Source organism: Apteryx mantelli, chromosome 2, assembly GCF_036417845.1.
Source record: "Apteryx mantelli isolate bAptMan1 chromosome 2, bAptMan1.hap1, whole genome shotgun sequence".
Classification (NCBI taxonomy): Eukaryota; Metazoa; Chordata; class Aves; order Apterygiformes; family Apterygidae; genus Apteryx; species Apteryx mantelli.
The window spans coordinates 145,411,514-145,432,975 of NC_089979.1; positions in this window are offsets into that span (position 1 = coordinate 145,411,514).

The following is a 21,462-nucleotide window of genomic DNA, read 5'->3' on the forward strand; positions in this document are numbered from 1 at the left end:
GCTAGAAAGTAGCAATTTACTTTTCTCAGTGAAAAAACTCCTTCTGCTAGTTTTCAGTAAAATAATGGTCCTGTCAGGGAAAGGATATTCAAGCATGGACAATACACAGTATATTAAAAACACACCTCGTCATTATTGTAAGTATCAGAAAACAGATTGTTTTAAAAATGAGCATAAGTTAAACATCTTCTGCTTTATTGCATTAAGCATTTTAGTCAGTACCTTCCCAGATTTAATTCAATGAGATAATTACAGGGCACAAAAAGACCTTTTCACAAATTCACTTTTTTTTTTTTCTCCCAAGTAATTTATTCATGAAAACTGCTGCAGACGAAAAAAACGAATGTCTCAAAATCAACACTGTTCTAAAAGACAGCATTGTGACTCAGCACCACTGCGAAGCAAGCTGTGAGTCCAAGTCACACACTCGCTTTCCCTTTCAAAACCAGGTGTCCCGTTACGAATAAGAAGACCAAGCAAAGAAAGTCAGACACAAGAGGGGGCCATAAAATTGCCATATCTCCATTATTTTTCTAAAGTAACAGGGTTTGGGGTTTTTTTTTTTGGTCTGAAGTAGTAGAAAAAGTAAATGTCAGTTTTATTTAAGAATTAGAGCTATGCACTCAGCTACAGTGTTCACTTCTTTGATGGAAGTTTGAATCTGAAAGTACAAGCCGCTAAAAGAAAGGCGATTGCTTACGGTTCATATTGTAATTTAGGACAGTGTGAAAGCAGATTTTGGCCCACGTGTTTACAAATATGAGTAAGTTCACCTCTTACTCCTTCTTGGAGTTTGCTATCTCCAGAGGTCTTCATTAATACCTTGCAAAGTGACAGTGTCCTATAAATTGTGCTAACCTGATGTTAACGGTCAGGGGCTTCTAGGCACTTGATCCTTACAGTCAACAGCAGCCAGCAGGTGAGGTTCTGAGGCCTTATATGTATTGGGAAATCCTGGAGTTAGGAGTGACTTCCTTGGCAATGAACCAATGCCTGCTAAGCAGGCAGGCTAAGCAGGCAGACAAATGGGTTAAAGCACAAAACCTAAATAAAATGAAAATACTCTGAATGAATAAAAAATAAAATACTCTGAATTAATGAATAAATTGTAAAATGCAAAGAACATTCTAACTATTATTTCATAAATCCTCTTTGTAGACTTCTAAAAGTTGACTATTATTTTGTGGAAATGGCTCAGGCTGCAGTAAATGGTGCAGTGCAATTATTAAAAAATCTAAAATGATCATTTATATGTCAAAAGGATGACTAGCAAAGGGAAAGGCAATTTCAAAAGTAAAAGTGTTGCTTGCTGATGCTTTACAGACTTATATAAAGCAATCTTTTTACAAAAAACCTATGAGTGCATAAACGTACACAGACTACTTCAGAAGCATTCTGCAGTGTTTGCAGTAAAGACGACCTTGACACATTACAGTCTAGGTTGAAAGAAAGCATGCACTAGAAATACCATTCTAACCTGAAATAGTCACAGCCTTATACAGAGGAAGGAAAGGATAGACCCAGTGATATGATGAGCCCAACTACGTATTCAAGCAACGTATACAAATTGCGAGAACAAATTAAGTTTATGACAATATAGGGAATGACAAAACAAGATTACTGGGCCAAAATCTATTCAGTTGCATCAATGTGAACTGGTACTAGAAAAATACCCAGCATTTGCTTTTATAGCACAGTTGACTAAAAATGGTGTTACTGGTTCAGACCAAAGGTAAATCTTGTTGTGTCCTGTTTCCAACACAGGCTGATAATGAATGAAAGAAAATAAGAATAGAGGAAGGATATAACCGTGCTTCCTCTGTCGTCATCCAGCTCCAGGTATGTATGATTTAGAAACTTCTTAAGCCAGTGGTGGTATTCTTGTGCTTCACAGCTCACAAACTTTCACAGGCTCAGAGTATTATTTCTTAACCCTTGTTGGCTTGTCTACACACTTTAAAAACAGAAGACTGAATAACAGACAAAAGAATGACCTGCTTCTCCACTGAGTTTCTGTAGGAAAATGATCTTGTAAAATGTATTACAGTCATCTTGTATAATGTATTACAGATTGCGGTTCACAAACACAGCGTTAGTCTGTATCCCAACAACCAAGGCTCCAGGTGTACAGGGGTACAAGTCAGGGCTCATATTCACATCCAAAGAACTTTAACCTGCTGTTACTATAAATGTACCTCAGGACACATATCATTGCCACTTAGATGAAGGGGAACCAGCATTAAAGCTTTTACAGGGTTTCACGTTTACTGTAGCAAGTTTAAATAATGAATTTGGGGAAAAAAACATAATTAACATATAGATATTAACATTAAATGTTAGACAAACAGTGTTCCATATAAATACAGAAGTGGTGTAAGGCCACGAATGGCCTACGAGAACAGATAATACAATGCAGGGAAAAAATGCAGTATATTAATTAAAATCAGGAAAATATGTTACCCAAGCGTTATTATATTAATATGTATTAGCTGTAAAGGCAAGAAGCAATTCCTCCACCTTTTTATTAACACTAAAAATACTGATTTCTCATTCTTAATTTTTCTCATTTTAATGTTGTACCAAGTGTTTTCTTTCATCTGAATTACAAATAGTATCTTGAATGTCTCAGCTTCAGACTTTAACTTTTTCTATTTCCTGAACAGTTTTATAAGCAACAAATTTCTTTGTGTTCTTTTGTTCAAAGTTTGCAAAACAGCCAGGTTCTCTGTGGTATGTCAAAAATAAAACTGAACTAATCCGGTAATTTCTTCTATTTAGGACAAAATTGCATTAAAGAAATAGATGATAGAGTATTTATCTTCACATAGATTCAGGAAAACGCTCAAGGTAATCCTATTCACTTCACCTAAAAAATAAACAAACAAGCAAAAAAACCCCAAGAAGATGCCCATCTAAGATCCTAGGTGCTCAAACACAATTAACAGGGAAATCAAATTGCAGCAGAATTAAGTGATCAGTTTGGCAAGCAACCAGCCAGCAGCATACAGAAAAGTCCTTCCAATCCCTTCACCCTTAGCTTCTTCTGAAAACCCTGTCAAACAGATGTCCTTTGCAGTATGCCCACAAGGTCACCAAATAAGCTGTGGAACAGCTTGTTCCAGAGTCTAAAGCATTCTCAGAGGGTGCCCTCCCAGTCACCTTTTAAAAAAAAATCACTAGAGGGATCCGGCTATAGGAGCCCTGCTGGCTGCAGCTGCTGCTGTATGGCATGGGGAAAGAGGTGATTCCTCATTCATTCCCACTGATTTCTGAAAACCGCAGGGTCATACAGTTTTATTCAGTGAAATTCATGTTTCTAAACATAAATTGAAAGTGCTGACAAACATCAACCAAACTGCTGCAGTCAGTAAAATTATTTTTAATAGCTTAAAAGAAACCTCCCTTTTCGATAACTGTTTTCATTAATATCATTCAATCCACCTGTGTGTGTTACAGCAGGTAACTTAATTTTGCTCATGCAAAAGTGCAGTTATAGACCCAAAATATCTTCTGTCTATTTACAAATGCAATGGCTCTGATAGCTTAATTACTTGGAATGCATGTTTTGTTTCATTTTTCTGAGAGCTGTGTTAATGTATCAAGGAGTTCTCTTAACTAACCCTAAAATAACAACTAAAATAACAACTTGGGACTACAAATATCTTCCAATAAAAATTTAAATTATGAATGGAAACCTTGACTCAGAAAAGCACTCAAGCACATGCCCAAGTCTCATTGATATTTGAGTAAACAACCCATTAACAAACTTCTACCTTTTAATATTTAGAAGCAGCTTTTACTCAACTTGTGCAGTTCTTATTTGTTCTTGTGAGTTTTGATCTTTGCATGTGGTGAGAGAAAAGGAAAACTAGATTTGTGCTGGTAGCAGGGAGATTGATATGGAGAAAGAAAGGGAAGTTGGAAGAGCAGTGGAGGGCTGAAGGCAGAATGTCAGGAAAAAGAAAGTAAAAGGGGAAATAGCCATATGAGGAAGAAGATGCTACGATGCTTTGGCCTCATAGAAATATGAGGCCAAAGTCTGATATGCTACCATTGTAAAATAAAGAAAAAATCCCCTGAGATACTTAGTGGTATGTATTAGGTAAAGGAAGGAAGACCAGTTGTGATCCACTGCATCATAAATTATAGCAGTCCCCAAACTGAAGATAAGGCTAGCCATATTAGCCTTCTCTGTAGCTCTGTACCATCCCCATATCTCTTCTCTTGCTAATGGAAAATGAAGGCTGAAGTTCAGCACTCACACCTGCATGCATTTACATCTGCAATCAGATGGAGCAATGGCAACTCAGGCAGGTCCTTGGCATCTTTATGTCGGATGTTACACCCACCACTTGCATAAGGTGCTGTGGAATTGCAAGCTTCCTTTCAATTACAACGTTTCTCTTGATGAGGGAACAAAATGTTCATCCTTCAAAGCCAGTGCTAGAATAAAGTATCTGTAGATGTCTTTCCAACAGCAGTTCAGTAATAACCAGTGTTACTGATAACAGCTTGCTAGATTTTCACCCAATCTTACCCAAAAGCTAATTGCTTCCTGGGAAAAAAAAGAGAAATGAAAAGTGAAGTGAAGTAGTTGTAGGTGTTCCCACCACTGTTGATTAAGAAAGAATGTGGACTCCTGACAAATTCTCATGCTGTAAAGCACTGCAGATTTGTTGTGTGTCTGCAGTGCTGATGGCCATGTGAGGAATTTCCTGAGGAGCACTGCACTTTCTAATTGCAAATTCTGCTAACCAGATCTCCAACCAAATGATTTTAGCAGTCGGCAAAACCATCTCTACAACTGCAGCAGTCCAGGGAACAGAAAGTTTGTTATTTGTAGGAAAGTTGGATCTTCATGTCAGTTCTTCCTTCTGTATCCTCTCAGAGATTTTTTTTGACCTAACGTATTACATGTACTATCCTGAAAAAAAGAAAATACAGGTGGAATTAATTTCAGTTTATCCAACATATCCAACTAAATAATGTGGCTTTATGAACATATGATGAAATATAACCCAAAAGCTTGCCTAGAACTTTCAAGCAATTCATATTTCCAGAGTATGGGTTTTAAGATCTATAGCCCTCTGTACCCCATCAGTATTATGAATTTTAATTATATATGTGAACACTTAGAGAAACACGTGTCACATGTTAATGCTGCCTGCCTAAAGCATTTGTTAAACAGCACTCACTGTCTAAATCAATGGGACCGGTTGTTGCATATTAACCTAGGGCAGCATCCTACTTCTGTACTTCAGTAAAAGACAACACAAGCCATCAGATGAGCAATTTATCATATGCAGCAAAATAAATTATTAGGCTTAAGGAACATGTCATGTGCTAAACAAATGCTGGTCAACTAAATATTTCAGAAAGAAAATACTCAAAATACTGACACCTCAAAACATATTTTTAATTAAAATGAGTTGGTAGCATCCTTAATTGTTTTCAACTCCCTTTTGTTTTCCTGCTCTCTTTTTTTATTGTGTGAACAGATCACACAATAAAACACAAACTTTTGGAAAGAACATTAGCAGGGATATGGAAAACTATATCATCCATCAAAACCTTCCTTTCCTGTCTCAAACTGATGCATAAAAAGTCAGCTGAGAAGGAAACTCATTATGCAAGCAAAAAAACAGACATCAGCATATCCTGAACTCATCTGCACCATTCCCTGTCAAGCTGCTATTTGTCTCTACCTATCTTCATTGTCAACAGGGACTAATTTCTATGCTGGATGGTTCCTCTTCCTTAAGGAACTTGATGCTCTCTTTTTCCAGCTTCTGACATAGTCACATTTGGAGTCTGTAAGAGGGACTTCCAAATTAGTTTTGTCCCATTGGAAATCCTTGAAAAAGTGTCTCCTATTCCCCGTACAAGAGGGTTAAGATACATCTGCTTTGGATCACTGGAAGCACAGAGCAGTGCAAAAGTATTTGGACATACTGTCTGAGGTACTAGCAGCAGTCCTACAGCATCAGCAGAGGTGCTCCCACATACTTCTCATGTTTCAGTGAATTCAGTGTATCCATGGCTAGACTAAATGCAGATAAATATCTACTCTTTTTGTATCTGCTTACTACTGCTTGCCAAACAGTCTTGAACAGTCCATAAAAATCTCTTGGTTCAGAGATAAATAGCGTAGTCTTTGTCATTGGCTTCTTTCTAACACCTGACCACAGACCCAAGAATACTATTTTTCTGTGGCTGATCAACCTCTCTGCTAAGATGATCATCCTCTTACATAAGTGAAGGTCTTAAATGGCACAGAGAGTCCTACTAAAAAGGATGTTTTTTACTGAGGTGGGTTCTTGATCCAGAATTATTTGCTTTTCCTCCACAGATCTTTGGCATGACAAAGCATTAGCAGGCATAGGGTCAATATCTTTCATCAGTTATGAAAAAATGTGCACACCCTATAAAATTCTTTTCTGCATTGGATTTGCTGTTCAACAGAACATAGTCCACAAAACACAAGGCCAACTACAAGTGCAATGTCTTGTACAATAGCATGTACTTTTCCTCTTTCCCCAAAACAGCAGTCCCTCAAAATATATTAATGATTATAACATCATTCTGTGCAAGGGTGTTGAAACAGGAAAAAGTTCCTTTTCATGTACAGTATATGTAGAAACATGGTGTATTATTTGTGTGTATATACATATATTCAGCATATCCAAGAGTATATATAATGTATATATCCAAGTGTGTATATATATATAATGATCATGTTTCATTAGACTGTCTAATATTATCTCTTTTTTATCCTAATTTATAACACTTTATTTTTATAGCCTGAGCTCTTTGCAGTAATAGTCTGGGGTCTGAGTCAAGCAATGCTGAAAGAACAAAATAGGATTGAGACAGGAATGATGTTAAAGTAATGTCTTCATGATATCTACACTTCAATTAATAATTGACATCAACATAGTACCAACACTTCAGCTGAACAATTGTTCAGTTAACATCATTGTTAGAAGATAGGTATTTTCCCTTTTACACAAGAGAAGTATAAGTTTACAGCTTGGAAGTATGGAGAGAGTGATTTGCTGATCTGGGGAATATGTGACCTGACCAAAGTCAAACAACAGAAGTCAGTGGCAAGGCTGTGTGTGGCAATGGATTTCAATTGGCCGTCATCAGCCAATTGAATATACCATCGGATAAAAACAGCCAGCAGAATTATACTTTGTCATGGCTAAGATTAAAGCTACTTAACACACTTCATTTTTCTGAAAGCAAATAATAAAGCTAAAACCTTTTTAAAAAGTAGACTGCTTAAATAATTGCTTTCATGTGTTTTACATATAACAATAGATATAATTTCTCCAAGTTCCCGTGAGAACTTTGTCAGTTTAATTTAACAAAATTTTGTGCTAGGCATGTATGATTTAATCACACTGTCAGCTCTTTGGGGGAAGTCAGCTGAAGCATGAAAATGACATTGAATTTTTGATAGGGATCAAAGGGGAGAAAACCATCAGTGATACTGTCAGGTTGTGTTTTAAGGCATTATTTATTGCATATTACTGAAAAAGGCTACTATAACACAAGTTACAAACTGTTACTTTCATTATGAGATTTTAACAAAGTATTATATTAAGAAAATATTAAATATTTAAATGTGCTTTATTAAAGATAGGAATAACTTTTTAATCTTGTAAATCGTAAAAAGTGAACACTTATTTTATATTAAATAGAAAATAGTGTGATAAAATCTGATTATTGTAAGTGTGAGTGAGCTTGACTTTATGGGTGTAGGTATATACATATATATGTACACACACACATGCATATATGTATCTATATGAATAGAACTGCAGAGTTTGAAATGAGAGAGACCTGTTCATTTGCTCAGTCCAGCCCCTTGAAATGGTAATGACACTATAGAATCTTTTCCAAATTCCTTATAATGTCTCCTGGGGCATAAAAATGGGGGAAAAATGGGGAGGAAAAAAAATGGAGGATCAGAGCAGTTCTCGGAACCTAATAATTCCTGCTTTGATAGACCAAATGGCAACCTTCAGGATACAACAGAGGGTTGGAGTTGGGCAGAGGGAGATGTTTATTCTGAAAACATTTGATAAAGGTGACCTTTGACAGATGCCCAGAACTGTTCAGTTTTAATTTGGGCTTTTTCATAATTAGAAAGCCTCACATCATAATCTGTATCCAAAGCCAAATTAAACTTCTCAGAAGTTTGGGGTATTTGTAGTCTGGGATTCCAAATCAGTTCACTAAGAAATTAGACACTCACCAGGCAGTTCGGTTCCAGCCTGTGATCCAGACATCAGCAGATATTAATGATAGATAGTTATGGCCCTGAATGAAATAAACTAATTCAAAGCAGAAAAACATTTTATAATTATTTATTTTTACACTGGGTGGTTTTGAAACAAATCACTACTTCTTTGGCAAAGCCTGAGTGCTGTATTAAAGATGGAAAAATCCATCAGCAGCTACAGTAATTTTTATTACAAATGAAAGTAGACATTATAAGTAATATAGTTTTTATATGTGAGAGTTTCTTTCAAAATATCTTCAAAAGGTTTGGGATTTCTTGATTTTTTTGGAACAATAATAGGATTTCTGGATGTATACTACTCATTTTTACCTAAGACAGTAAAGAATACAGAAAAAAATTTATTCCAGGGCATGCCCAAGTTTCATACAGTCTCATAGAGTGATGTGTTCAATGCTAGAAGAATAAATTTAAGAATATAATAAAAATGATTGATCAACTCAGAATTAAATACTGTGAGGATTATTAGACAATACAGCTTTCTAGAGATCTTGTTGCTTTGCATTATTTTAATAAGAATTGTTGGGGGATAGGGGAATTGATCATGAATAAACCTCACTCCTGTAAACAACCATAAGCAACAGAAAGCAGTGATGAAAGCTCATGGAGCAAAACTTCAAACCTGAACTTCACACACCTGTGTGAATCAAATTTGTCTTGCATATACATTTGCTCAGAACTCCTTTTTAACCTTCTTTATTCATTCCCCTCCACCCTGCTTCTAATGCCCATCTGCTCTCTCCCAGCCCTCTTTAACTGAGATCTTTTTTCCCCTCAGACTGAAGCTATAACTTTTCAGGAAGCTGCTAGGTCCTGCTGGGAGCTAAATTCATATTTAAATGTAATATTTAGCCACACTATTTTTATTTACAATTAATTATTCATCTATAATATGAAATGAACACAAGCAGCCATCTATCTTACTTCCTTGTGTTCCTGAAATGAAAGAGATTGGAAACAAACAGCAGAAAAGGCTTAAATCAGAAAGTTGGAGATATATATGTATGTCAGCAATAATCAATTATTTATATTCCACTTAAATACTTAACCATTCATTCAACCTGTGACTGTAAGCTGGTGGTTAGAACATTTCGCTGCAACACAGTGGGTGACAATTCAGATCCTCTCGGATCCCTGGGGAACTACTGGGGGCTCTCCCACCAGGGGAAATCACTCAGCGTTCTCCCGTGGGGGAAATCATCACGCCTACTGGAGGAGAGCTGGATCACAACCTTCTCTAACTAGTTCTTCACTTCCACAGCTTTGGCTTTTTAGAGAAAAATTCATTTCAACATTCATTTGGAATCCAACTGTTTTAACCAACCAAAAAGAGTCCTGAATTTCCATTTATTTGGGAAAAAGAAGCGTTGAATTTGATCCATTCGCTTGTTCTGAGCGCAAAATAATCCAAGCCTGCCAAGAGTGGGAGGAGAGTGTCTGTGAGTTTTGCTTTTAATAATCAAAAGTAAAAAAAAAAAAAAAAAAAGTCCCCATAATGACCATCCATACTAAAAAATTACCAGACTGAATTTGCAAGGACTTTGTAAAGGCAGTTGCAGCTTCTTGTGACTATTGCTTGCACCAGTTTGCAAAATGAACATGGTTTTAACTCCACCATGTGGCCTCACATTGACACGTACACATCATCATCAGATTAAAACTCCATGAATCACTGCACAAACTTCTCTCATTTAAGCCAAGGGAAACAATTCATAGTAATAGCTGGCTGTCAGTTTGTACATGAACCAGAACTATAGGGGCTGAGGAATATTTTATTAATAGCAAAGATAGCAAAGATTTTTGCTGAAGATAACAGAATATTAGACGAACATTTCTGCTTCCATTCCAGGCTATGCAAAAAAGATTTTGCTGCAATAGGATTATTTCATCATCTTTTGATCAGGTCTTTCCAAATTTTTGACCTTCTTCGGATTATATTGTAGCTTTTCTTTCCTGGTATTAGCTCAATAATATAATGTGATTGTCCCTTCCCCATGTAAAATTACCCCACATGTCAAATATGACCAAAAAGAAGCCAACAAGAAACAAGAACCAGTTCAGCCCTGAATCAACATCTTTTAGCTTCATTGGGAGATGAAAATCAACACCTACAAACAGTGGCATAACAAGAGAAGGGGTGGGAGAGCACATGGGACAGAACAGTAGGGGATGTATTCACACCAAGAAAGCAGGCTTATCAGGGGCCCATCTCAAATGCCTGTACACAAATTCAGCATAGGAAACAAACATGAGGAATTAGAAGTCCACATGCAGATGCAGAGCAATGAGATCAATGGAAACATATCCCACCATGTCTCTCTGTATATCGCACAACTGGAGTGCTGTGATGGATGGAGACTCTTCAGAAAGGACAGGCAGAGAAGATGAACAGGTAAATGCATGCGCGCAAAGGAGCAGCTCAAATGCTGAAGTGCAAAACTGCTTTGGGACAAGTGACGTGGCTGTCAATAGTCAATGAGTAAGGATCAAAGAGGAGGCCAACAAGGCAGGACACCTTGATGGACATCTGCTACAGATCAAGTGAAGAAGCAGCAGTGGACAAAGCCTGTTTTAAACATCTCGAAGTTTTCCAACTGCAAGCCTGAGTTCTCATGGAAGACTTTAACAACACTGATATCTTGTTGGAACGGCAACACAGCAGGGTGCAAGCAATCCTGGCGATCCTGGGGCGGGACAATTTTCTGATGTAGCTGCTGAGCAGGCTGGCAAAAGGAGGCACTCTGCTTCACCTGCTACTCAAAAACAAAGAACTGGTCAGGATGACCATCTGTGAGATAGTGGAGTGGTCCTGGGTGGAGGATACTGAGGGTAGTGAGAAAGGCAAGTATTAGAGTAAAGACCTTGGAGTTCAGATGGGCAGACTTTGGCTTTTTCAGGGGAGAGATAGGCAGGATCATGTCAGAGGCTGTCGCAAGGGGCAAAAAGTTGTGGGAGATTTGGTTAATGTTGAAGCAGAACCTCCTCAAAGCATGAAAACAATCTATCCCAAGATGCAGGAAATCAAGCAAACAGGGCAGGAGGCCAACTTGGCTGAATTAGAAACTCCTGACTGAGCCCAAGCACAAAAGAAGTGCATGGAGTGCAGAAACAGGAACTGGTACCAAAGAGGAATATAGTGACATTGCCTCAGCGTGCAGGGATGGACTTAAAGCCAAAGCTCAGCTGGAGTTGAAAATAGCTAGGGATGTGAAGGGCAGCAAGAAGCACTTCCATAGCTACGTCAGCAACAGTAGGAAGACCAAGGAAAACATTAGCTACTGCTGAATGAGGTGGGGGGAAATAGTGATGAAGGACACAAATAAGGCTGAGACAGTCAAAACCTTCTCTGTTTTGGTCTTTTCTGGCAAGGTCTGTTCTTTTAGGAAGGGTTCTTTGACTAACAGCAGGATTTCTACAACACCCATCCTGAGTTAGTCATAGACCCCAGGGCATGCCCTCCTCTCCTAGCAAAATAGGTTCTTTCAGCTATAGAGGATGCCTCCTCAAAGCTTTTATGAAAGTCCATAAGTGCCTTCTGCAGACATTTCTCTCTCAAGGGAAATATTAACTTTAGATAGAGTCATATTGCAAAAGGCTGTGAAACTCTTAAGCTAACTAGGAAAACTAAACAAGGAAGAGTATCCTTGGTTGCAATTTGCTTTGATAATATTCACATAATTTCACATAATAATATTCTGTGATTCTGTGATAAGTTATGCCAAGCTACTTTGAAATTTTTGTGAAAGAAAAAGGCCTGGGTCCATATAAAGACTTCTATAACAAATCAACCTTCTGTAATCAGCTTCTTTTTCTATTTTTTAGGGAAATAAACCAATCCTAACATAAAAAACAGAATACAAAAAAAAAAGTTATTACTATAGGTTTTAATAAAGAGTTTTAACAGCAGCTGTTATGTTTTGCCTCCCTTTGCGTATGTGGGAAGACTTAGTCATAATGATGAAAGCCCAACTGACTAGAGTTTAATAAAGTCAAGAGTGCTCTGTTTATTTGAGTTTTAACACCATCAATACTATGTTTCCCTTTGGGAAGGTTTAGCCATTATAAAGCAAACTGATTTTGATCTTATTATGTCTCAGTAAAAGAGATTTTTGTTTTTACATTTTAACAATATCAACAATATTTTGTTTCTTGAATATGTTTGAAGATATAGTCAATCAGCTTTTCCCCCCTCCATATGTCCCATATTTGTAGTATGAACATTTATCCAGTCACGTAGAGTATATGACTCAACTTACACCTTTTAAATATTGGAAAGAAACTACAGGGGTCTATCCTAGACCTCTCAGAGTAGCTTAAGTGAAGGCTTTAACTAGCAAGTTCTTCTTTTTGCTTTGTTTACCTGTATACTTTTTGAGAAAATAGTATATGCAGTTAAAAATGAGAGTATGAAACAGTACTGGAGATTTTTCATTTTTCTTTCTTGTAGTATGTATTTAATTTTCTTGTTTTCACCTGCAGTTGTAATTTTACACAGGCAGCTAGAGTAAATATTAAAACCAAGTTATACCTAGACCAGCTGAACACACCAGTGGAAAGAAAGTGAAAGCAAATACACAATTTAACCATGGATGTGGACAAAGATAGCAACACTTGGTACCTTGTTTCTATTTAGCTGTTCACAGAAAATATATCATCCTTGCTTCCAGCAAAGGCCACATGGTATCAGAGATCCCAAACTGTAAGACTGTTGTCCCTCTGCTTTAGTTTTAATTTAGCCACTTAAAATAAAACTGCCTTAACATTTGGATCTTGGGATGTTTTCCAGATTGTTGCTCAGAGCTCTTTTTTGCCGGGTTAATTGGAACTTAGTCAAGAGCGGGGGGAAGGAGAGGAGACCAGCATTGCCCTCCAGGACAACTAGCAACACCAGCTGTCACACAAGCTGCTGGCTCTTGGCTCTCCAATTGCTCACTCAGAAGGAGAGCACTTTGTTTTCCTCTGCTGCTCTTGTCAATAGGGTAGTGAGATCAATTAGTTTTCTTCCCTACCATGACAAACCTTCAGCCTGTGCTACCACCTGCTTCAGGCCTCCAAAACTTCCCCTGCTCACAATTCAGTGGGGGAATTTTTAGTTTTGCTTTCACCCCACATTAGGTAGAATCTGGATTTTTGGAAACTTCATGGAAGAGCAAGGCTGGATCTGGAAACACCAGACGAGCTGCTTCGGCATTCTTGAAGTCAAATGCTCTGAACTTGGCTTAATGCTTCATTTCAAGTCAGTTCAAAACCAGCACTGTTACACATTCAGGAGCCCAAGGCACTCTGTGGGCTGGACACTGTCACCTTGGCAAATCCTGGAGCTCGTACAGCGGGAAGCTTGCAGAGCATTTGGCAGAGCATTTGGCAAATTTAATCTTCTGAGGAACCTAGCCAGTAAGGGAAAACAGGACCCTACATGGCAGCTCTCAGAGCAATGTACTGGTATGTTTCAATTAACACTTCAGGTCAGTTCAACAAGGTGTTAATTTGAACCTAACCCACCCCAAATCAAACATTTCATTTCAATTTTCTCTATCAGAAATAGAAAGACTGTCTTGCAGTGTCAATATTTTCCCTGAGGAAGATTTTTACAGTTCTTCAATTACATTTTCCGTTAGAAAGCCATTGCTCCAGAGAATTCCCTGGCTAGAAAGCCATGGCAAAGGGACAAAGCCACTTAGTAGCTTTGATTCTATATGCTGCAGTGGTTCTTCCTACTGTCTTTTCCGCTTTGCACAACACCATGGTGTATGTTAATTTATACAGCTGCTCCTCTTGAGGGCTTGGAGGAAACCACTCCTGACTCAAGTCTTGTCTCACTTAAAAGGCATGTGCTGGCAAAATGGCCAAGCCTTGCTAATGAGGCTTTAACCTACTCTTTTCTACTTATTTCTTGTTTCTTGATCCTGTTCTTATCCCTTCCCCTCTCCCCTGCTGGCAGTGTACAGTTCAAAAGTGTCATACAGAGAATGTTCAAGCACCTCTTCCCTGAACTTTCTTTATTCATAGCAGTTAAAGATCTGGATACAATATAAAAGATTTGTCCTTTACCCCAGAGACAGAGGTACAAACAAAAGGACAGATCTTTTCCTTCAGCAAAAGTCCAGAGTAGCAGTGGCCAACTTTCCCGAGCCCATGAGAAAAACATTAGAATTTTCATACAGCAATGAGCCTCAGGATACAACCCATGTATCAGAGAGCCGAGGAGAGTGCAAGCTCCATGGAGCATTTCTCAGTCAGGAGGTTACAGCCACTCTGTTGCAACATGAATCGAGGCTGGCAGTGCCACTAAACCCCTAGGCCAGTCCAGCAGCCCTGGACTACCTTTTGTTACTCAGCAGCTCCCAAAGCAACGTGGCCCACAGCTACTCATGTTGTGGCCTCAGCATAAGTTATACCCTTGAACTTCTCACAAGCATACTGGCAGCTCAAGAGGAAGAGGTTATCCACTTCTGTCTTAGGAGAATGGTTAAGAAATACAGAAGACACTTTTCCAGTTTTCTGCCATTTTCCTTCAGCTGGTGGGTAAAGGGGGTAGGGGGGCTTCTAACAATCACAAGGGTTTTTCCTTTCCCAAGAATAAGAACACTGGACGTAGATGTCTACCATCTGCAGGACTATGTTCTCTACATATTGTATCTTGGAGTGATTAAGTATAACTTATAGCTTGTTCCAAACAAACCAAAACAGGCAAGCAGCATTTTCCTACATTCACTATTGACTAATGTTCTTTGATAGTGGTCTCTGGATACACTGAAGTTTCCACAGGGCATTGATTATTCTTTAACACTCGTCAGTTATTAAAGTGTTTGGCACTACTGTAGGTAAATACTTCTCCTTTTCAATATCATGTAACAGCTAATATAAACATTTTTTTTATTTTAAGGGTCTTTATTTCTGAGCCAATAAAGAACACAGATCAATGGAGTCTATATCTCAGCAACTCCATAGAAGCCAACATCCAATGCATTAACACAGGGGAATACAAAAGCAGCTAACCATTTTAACAACATATCATTTCTGAAACAAAAAAAAATAAAATAAAATAAAACATGATGAGCCCAGTCCTATTATCTAGTTTTCCATCGACTTATAAAGAGCCTCATATGATGGTAATAATGCATTCCCTGTTTCACAGACCCCCAAAATGTCTAAACAGCATCTCAAACTGCTAGTCAAACTCACAGCTTTCTCTCTACAGCAGTTACTTCAGTGGGTTTGGTAATAACATAGGCAGCATAATGTGGTGCAGAATCAGTACAGAAAAGAGTTTACATGATGAGGTAAGCGTATAAGGCAGCTTGAACATGAATTCCTTAAATTTAGAGCTATAAATTCTTCTCTTAACTCAATTACAGCTCCTATCGAGCGCAGGAGGAGCCTCATCAGGTTAGTCAAGGGCAGCATTTCAATCAGCAAAAGATGGTTGAAGAATTGTTTGCATTTGTTTTTCACAAAATTGAAACTGCCATCCTCATATGGCAAAGAACTGAGCCAAACCTCCAACTGCAGCCCACCAATTCCTGAGAACTGGAGATCGCACCAGAATACATTGCCCTAAGTTCTCTATTGCTTTCCCCCAAAACGGACTGCAGAGTCTACCCCGATTTCTCATCTGAAGCTTGCATGTTTTTTTCATCTCTAAGATAAAAGGATCAGTATTCATGAATATAATGAAGAACTCTTAAAATGAGTTGTCTCCACAATATACATGACTTTCTTTTTATGGGTCAGAGTAAACGAAGAAAAATTTGTGCAGTTAAAAACAGCATCTGCACTTCCTTATTGTGGCAGTGGTAGTTTAGCACGGATTGTTGCAAATCTGACCATGAATGCTGAGTATTAATGGCTTCTCTGACTCAGACACCCTGTCTGTTAAAAGGAGAACAATCTTCCCCCTCCTACTTCAGAGTGGGAAGACGTGTGGCATCAATGGTCTGCAAAAACATTGCTTCATCGTTGAGTAGGAGAGGAGAAGAGTAACAACCTGGTGTAGATTTGTGATGTTCAGTAATGTCTGGAGAACAACAAAAGCTCTGAGATTGATCTTCTGAGATCCCTCTGCTGTAAGGTTGCAGAAAGAGCAGTGACAATGCAGCTGTTGTTAATGAGAATTAGTTACTGTGTCTAGCATGGATTAGCTGGGTGTCTGCCACAGCTGGAAAAAGAGCCCTCTATTTCTCAGCAACCCTTTTCTCCAGCATTAGATAACTGACGTGATTTACCATGAAAGATTCAGGATGGTTACAAGCTTGACTCAGTTGTCTTGTTAATAACTGGCAAAGCTGAGGGGAAGAATCTTGTAGCTACATGATGTAAAGACAGCTAGTGCTGTTGAAGAAAATGGAGCTGACTTTTCAAAACAAAAATGAATCAAACAATATGCTTGCAAGGAGGTTAGTTTTAGCACTTTCTGTAAGAGCTCTCTAAAGAAAGGAAGGGCACAGAGGCAGAGTAATACTTTTAAATTTTTGCTAATCCTTTCATATCAATGGTGAGGAGGGGAGAGCTGGAGTTTCTCGTGCTCTTGCTCAAGTTCTTTGCATGAACACTTCACCTCCCCCACACTACTTCTAGGCAAAGACTGCAGGTAGTCAAATAAGTGCTCTATTTGCAAAATACCTAAACAAAATACAAGTGCTACCAGCCAGGTCTGAACAAGGGAAAAAAGGTTACAGTAGAAAGAAAAAGCAACCTGGCTAATCATTTTAACCATGCTGTTAATGGAATGGTAATGCAAGCTTATGTTTGCTTTTTGTCACAAAAAAGAATAACTTAACAGGGAATCGCTCTTGCATTATAACTCTAAAAAACAGCTAAGTAGAAATATATTTCCCAGCAGAGCAATATCAAATATTCTTTTACAGCTCTGCTCATGTCAAACAATGCAGAACAGCATTCCCATATTCAGCTTGATGGAGAAAAGCACACTGTACAGACTGGCCTCAACACAAAAAATTAATGATCTCATTGTAATTAATAAATCATCCAATTAAAGCAAAATGGGAAACAACTGCAATTTAATATAACCATGCTAATATCTCTGCATTTATTCAATTCCTTTGCTATGGGACTCCATGAGAATTTTTATGATGCAGACCATTCTAGTCAAATAGATTAGTGCAGAAAAATGACACATCTCTATAAGCACTTAGTTGCCCATTCTGAGAAGACTTTCTGTCTGTAGTACAGTCAGGTCTGCAGACTGGGAATTAGGAACTCTAAAAAAATTCTTTTCAATAGATTTTCAATAGAGTGGATGTTAATGTTTATCACTACACCAGAATATTACTTATACAGTTTAACAGGGAAGATAAAATTTTTCAGTGCAGTAATGCATGCATAAGAGACTTCATAAATAAAAGTACATATTTTTTGCTTTTACTCTCAGAATCATTGACAATACCACTTGGAGATTTGGGCAGTTATCTGGCTCCTGAAAAGCTCAAATTTCCCTCTAGTGTGCTCATGAAAAGAATGTTTCTTTATAACTCAGTAATCTTGAGTTTCTGCAAAAGGCACTTTTCTGTGGTCCTTTCATGTGTCAAGTCAGTAATGCTATCTCAGTGCTCATCATGTTACAGATGAGCCAAGCAATAGATGACTGAGTGCTTCTGATGCCTAATGTTCACCCCAGATGGTATCACAGCATTGATAACGGTGCCGAGCAGACTCATCAGAAAGAGGAATCAGGTTTGGGACACGGGAAGGCAAAAGCAAGCCACAGAACACCAGCTCAGGTAAATGCATGGTGAGCAGCCAAGAAAAGAAAGACAAACCACCTCCCAGCCTTGCCAGCCAGCGAGTCCAGTTTATCTCACCCTTAGCTCTTCAGGAGCCTGCGAGAGTGGCTGCAGCCCAGATGGCTGGCTGTAAACCTTGATTGCCCCTGGCAGCTGACTAGCCCTAGTTCAAAGGAGAAACTCCAGCCTCCAGCACTGTGCACACTCCTTTGACGTGCCAAGGGCCTGGCTTGAGCACTGGTTCTTTGCCCTGGCTCTGCACACTATTGGTGAATAGTCTCCTCTGTCACATTTTTCCACAAAGAAATAAGACTTGAAGGCTCGATTCACACTTGTTCTTCTGTATGCTCATATCCGAGATGAGAATTTGACCAGGAAGCTGCATATGGAAAGAACAACATTGTCATGGCCAGATAAAAGGGGCAAGGCTAGTTCTTGCCTGCGCAGAAGCAAATAAAAGCAGGAACGAGCCTCTTCTTGTATATCCTCTATGCCTGAGTTGCAGCCAACACTCTGAGCCGGAGTCTAAGATACAGTGAGTTGCAATTATGTTTAGCTAATAAAGCTTTGTTCTTTTTTGCAACTATCACACAGAAGGATGTGCCAATGATATATTTCATGAAGTAGCAGCAAGAGGCACTGCCAATTCCCTAGAAGTGCTGCACACAGAAGATCACTTTATACAAAGACCTCACTTGGCTACAGCCTGTACTTAAATCATCACAAAAAGGAAAGTATCTGATCAGACAGCTTAGTCCTTAAACTCTGCTGAAGAAAATCGAGCTGTCAGTGTTCATGCCAGCAATTAGCTTGGCTGTAGATCAATAGACAACCTAGGTACTTTTCTGATCACCAGCAGTGTTTTGTAAAGCAAACCAGATTCAGGCACAAAGTTCGAATATCCAGGGATTGAATCTTGTTCGCACTAAACCAATGGAGTTTGCTACCAACTTCAATGGATGCAGGAAGAAATTTTAAACTCATATGGTTGCAATCTTTGCATTTTGTCTCTCTGGAGCCAAAAGTGGCTTAAAAATAGATTATCCCACCTTGAATTTTATTTTTCTCCATAGTTTTTCAATAATTTTGGATCAGCTGTCTAGGATATTTTTCCTAACAAAATCTTGTTTAATCGCTATTACAGAGTAAGCTTGTGACCATTGAGACCTGCATTTTACTGGTTTACCTACCATAGATGCATTTAATGTGCTCTAATCTTTCTCCCACTTGACCATGTATTCACCTCTTCCTATATCATTTAGAGACGGTGAGCTCACTGGGGCAGAGACTTTAGGTAGTGCCTTCAGACAAGACCTCAAGAGTATGTTATCACAACCAAGATAAATCACTACCAATAAAATAGTTATTTGTTTAAATTACACTTGCTTGAAGGCTAAAAGGAATATAAAACTATTGGAATAAAACTGACAGCTTTCTAAAGAGATCTGCATCTAATTAGACTTTTGGAAAAAAAAGTTTTTCAAAAACAAGGTTGTATCATATTGAGAGCCAAGGATAAAAAGCTTTAAACCTCAAACTTTTTACTAAAGACCCAAACATTTGCAGGCAACATGATCTATCATGTCTGCACAAGTGTGGGAATTACTTTAATGTGTCTAACAGAAGGGCAATTTAAGGGGAATTGATTTTGAGTACTCCTCCTCCATTAGAGCCCAGCATGAAGTTTAACTTTTATCCCATGCCTGATTTGTTTTAATGCTGAATGATTCATGATACAGTATAACTTCACATTAGGAAAGCAGGATCCTTTTTCATTACTGTGACTAGATAATTTAGCCAAAAGATAATGTAGGTATGTTTTTTCTGGTTCCCTAAATGAAAGTCTAATATCAGTAATTTGAATTTAGGAAATATTTAATTTTAAATACTGAAAATTAATGCACAATTTTTAAACTGGTTATCTTTCCACATGTTGACCTGTATATTAAGATGCCCACACGATATTTTATTTCATGGAGATTTATGGATGCTTGAAGTTGCCTCTGCAAGTTTGATCACAAAACAGACCTCTGTAGACTGCCTGTGGTTTTGCTGTTCTGCCCAGCATCTAATAAGGCAGATCAAGAAGTATCTTTATAGGAAAAAAAGGTGTTTCCTCATTTAGTAGCTCTCAGATCCTAGATTCTTGGCTTTAGAGTGGTCAGTCACACACTGCATGCTGTTTTGGAAGAAGCTCTTTTCCTTGAGCCTGTCTTCCCGTGTAATTGCAGTAGTTACTTAAATAGCAAACTGCCTTAGCATGACAGGTATCAGACAACTGCCTTCCAGCTGCAGGTTTAGTATTCTCAGGACGCGTAGCAGCAGTAGCAAAAATTTGTAGAAAGTAATTTTAAGCTAGTTTTAAGCATTTCAAGGATCTCATCTTGTTGTGCATGCATAAATACCTTTTTGATAACCTCTAGATCAAAAGACTAATTATGTGAGAGACTAACCTGTAAAGCAAAATGTTACTCAATAGTTGGAAAAACACCTAAGCTTGCCTATCCTTCCAGTCCAAGGGGCTAGATACAGCAGAATGGGATTCATCTCGTGTACATTGTCTGTCTAAACTATATCACATAGGCTTCTTCACATGGAGAGATAGGTATCCTCAAAAGGTGATTCTTTGCGATTGCAATTTTAGAGGGAGCCTAGACTTTCAGGAGCTAAATTTGAGACAGGAGTCATCTCATTAACAAGCAGATGGACAGGACTGGAATTGTTCAGTCACAACTCCAATTTACCTAAAAATTCAGTCTTTCTCTCCACAAACAATACCTGCTTACATAATTGGTACTTTTGTAATAGAATATCCCTGTTAAATTGATGATATGCTTTTGTTTAGACTCTAGAATGCCACAAGTGCTGTTTTTCCTCTCTAAGCACAAAGTAAGTCTATAAACATCTTACTTGGGCTGCAGAGAAGAGGTTCTGTGGCATGTGAAGTGCGAAGCAGAACCATTTCTATTTCAAACAACTTCTGCTATTGTATGGAGGCCTTGTTTGACAGCATGGGCAAAACCTAAGGAAAAGAAAAAGTGGATGCTGAACCCAAGGCGATACAGTAACTACATGTATGTGGAAGGGCAAATAAGGGCACGAGGCCAGATTTCCTGACTGCCTCTTGTTTAGCCACCGGAAGCTGCCAGCACCAGCTGTGAGGCAGCTTTCCCCAGGGACACTGAGCATGCCCTACTCACTGCAACGGGCCCAAAGTCTTGCCCTCCGGCTGCGCGAGCTGTTCCCACCTGCCCGTCTCTTTGCACATCGCCTGCCTTGTGGGTGAGCTCTGGCAAACCAGATCACCCAGGCATGTTTCTGAGAAAGGCCCTACCTAACACTGCCAAAGCCGATGCAGTTTTCTGGAGACTCCTCAAATTGCTGCCAGGACCTGCCAGCTCAGTAAAATCC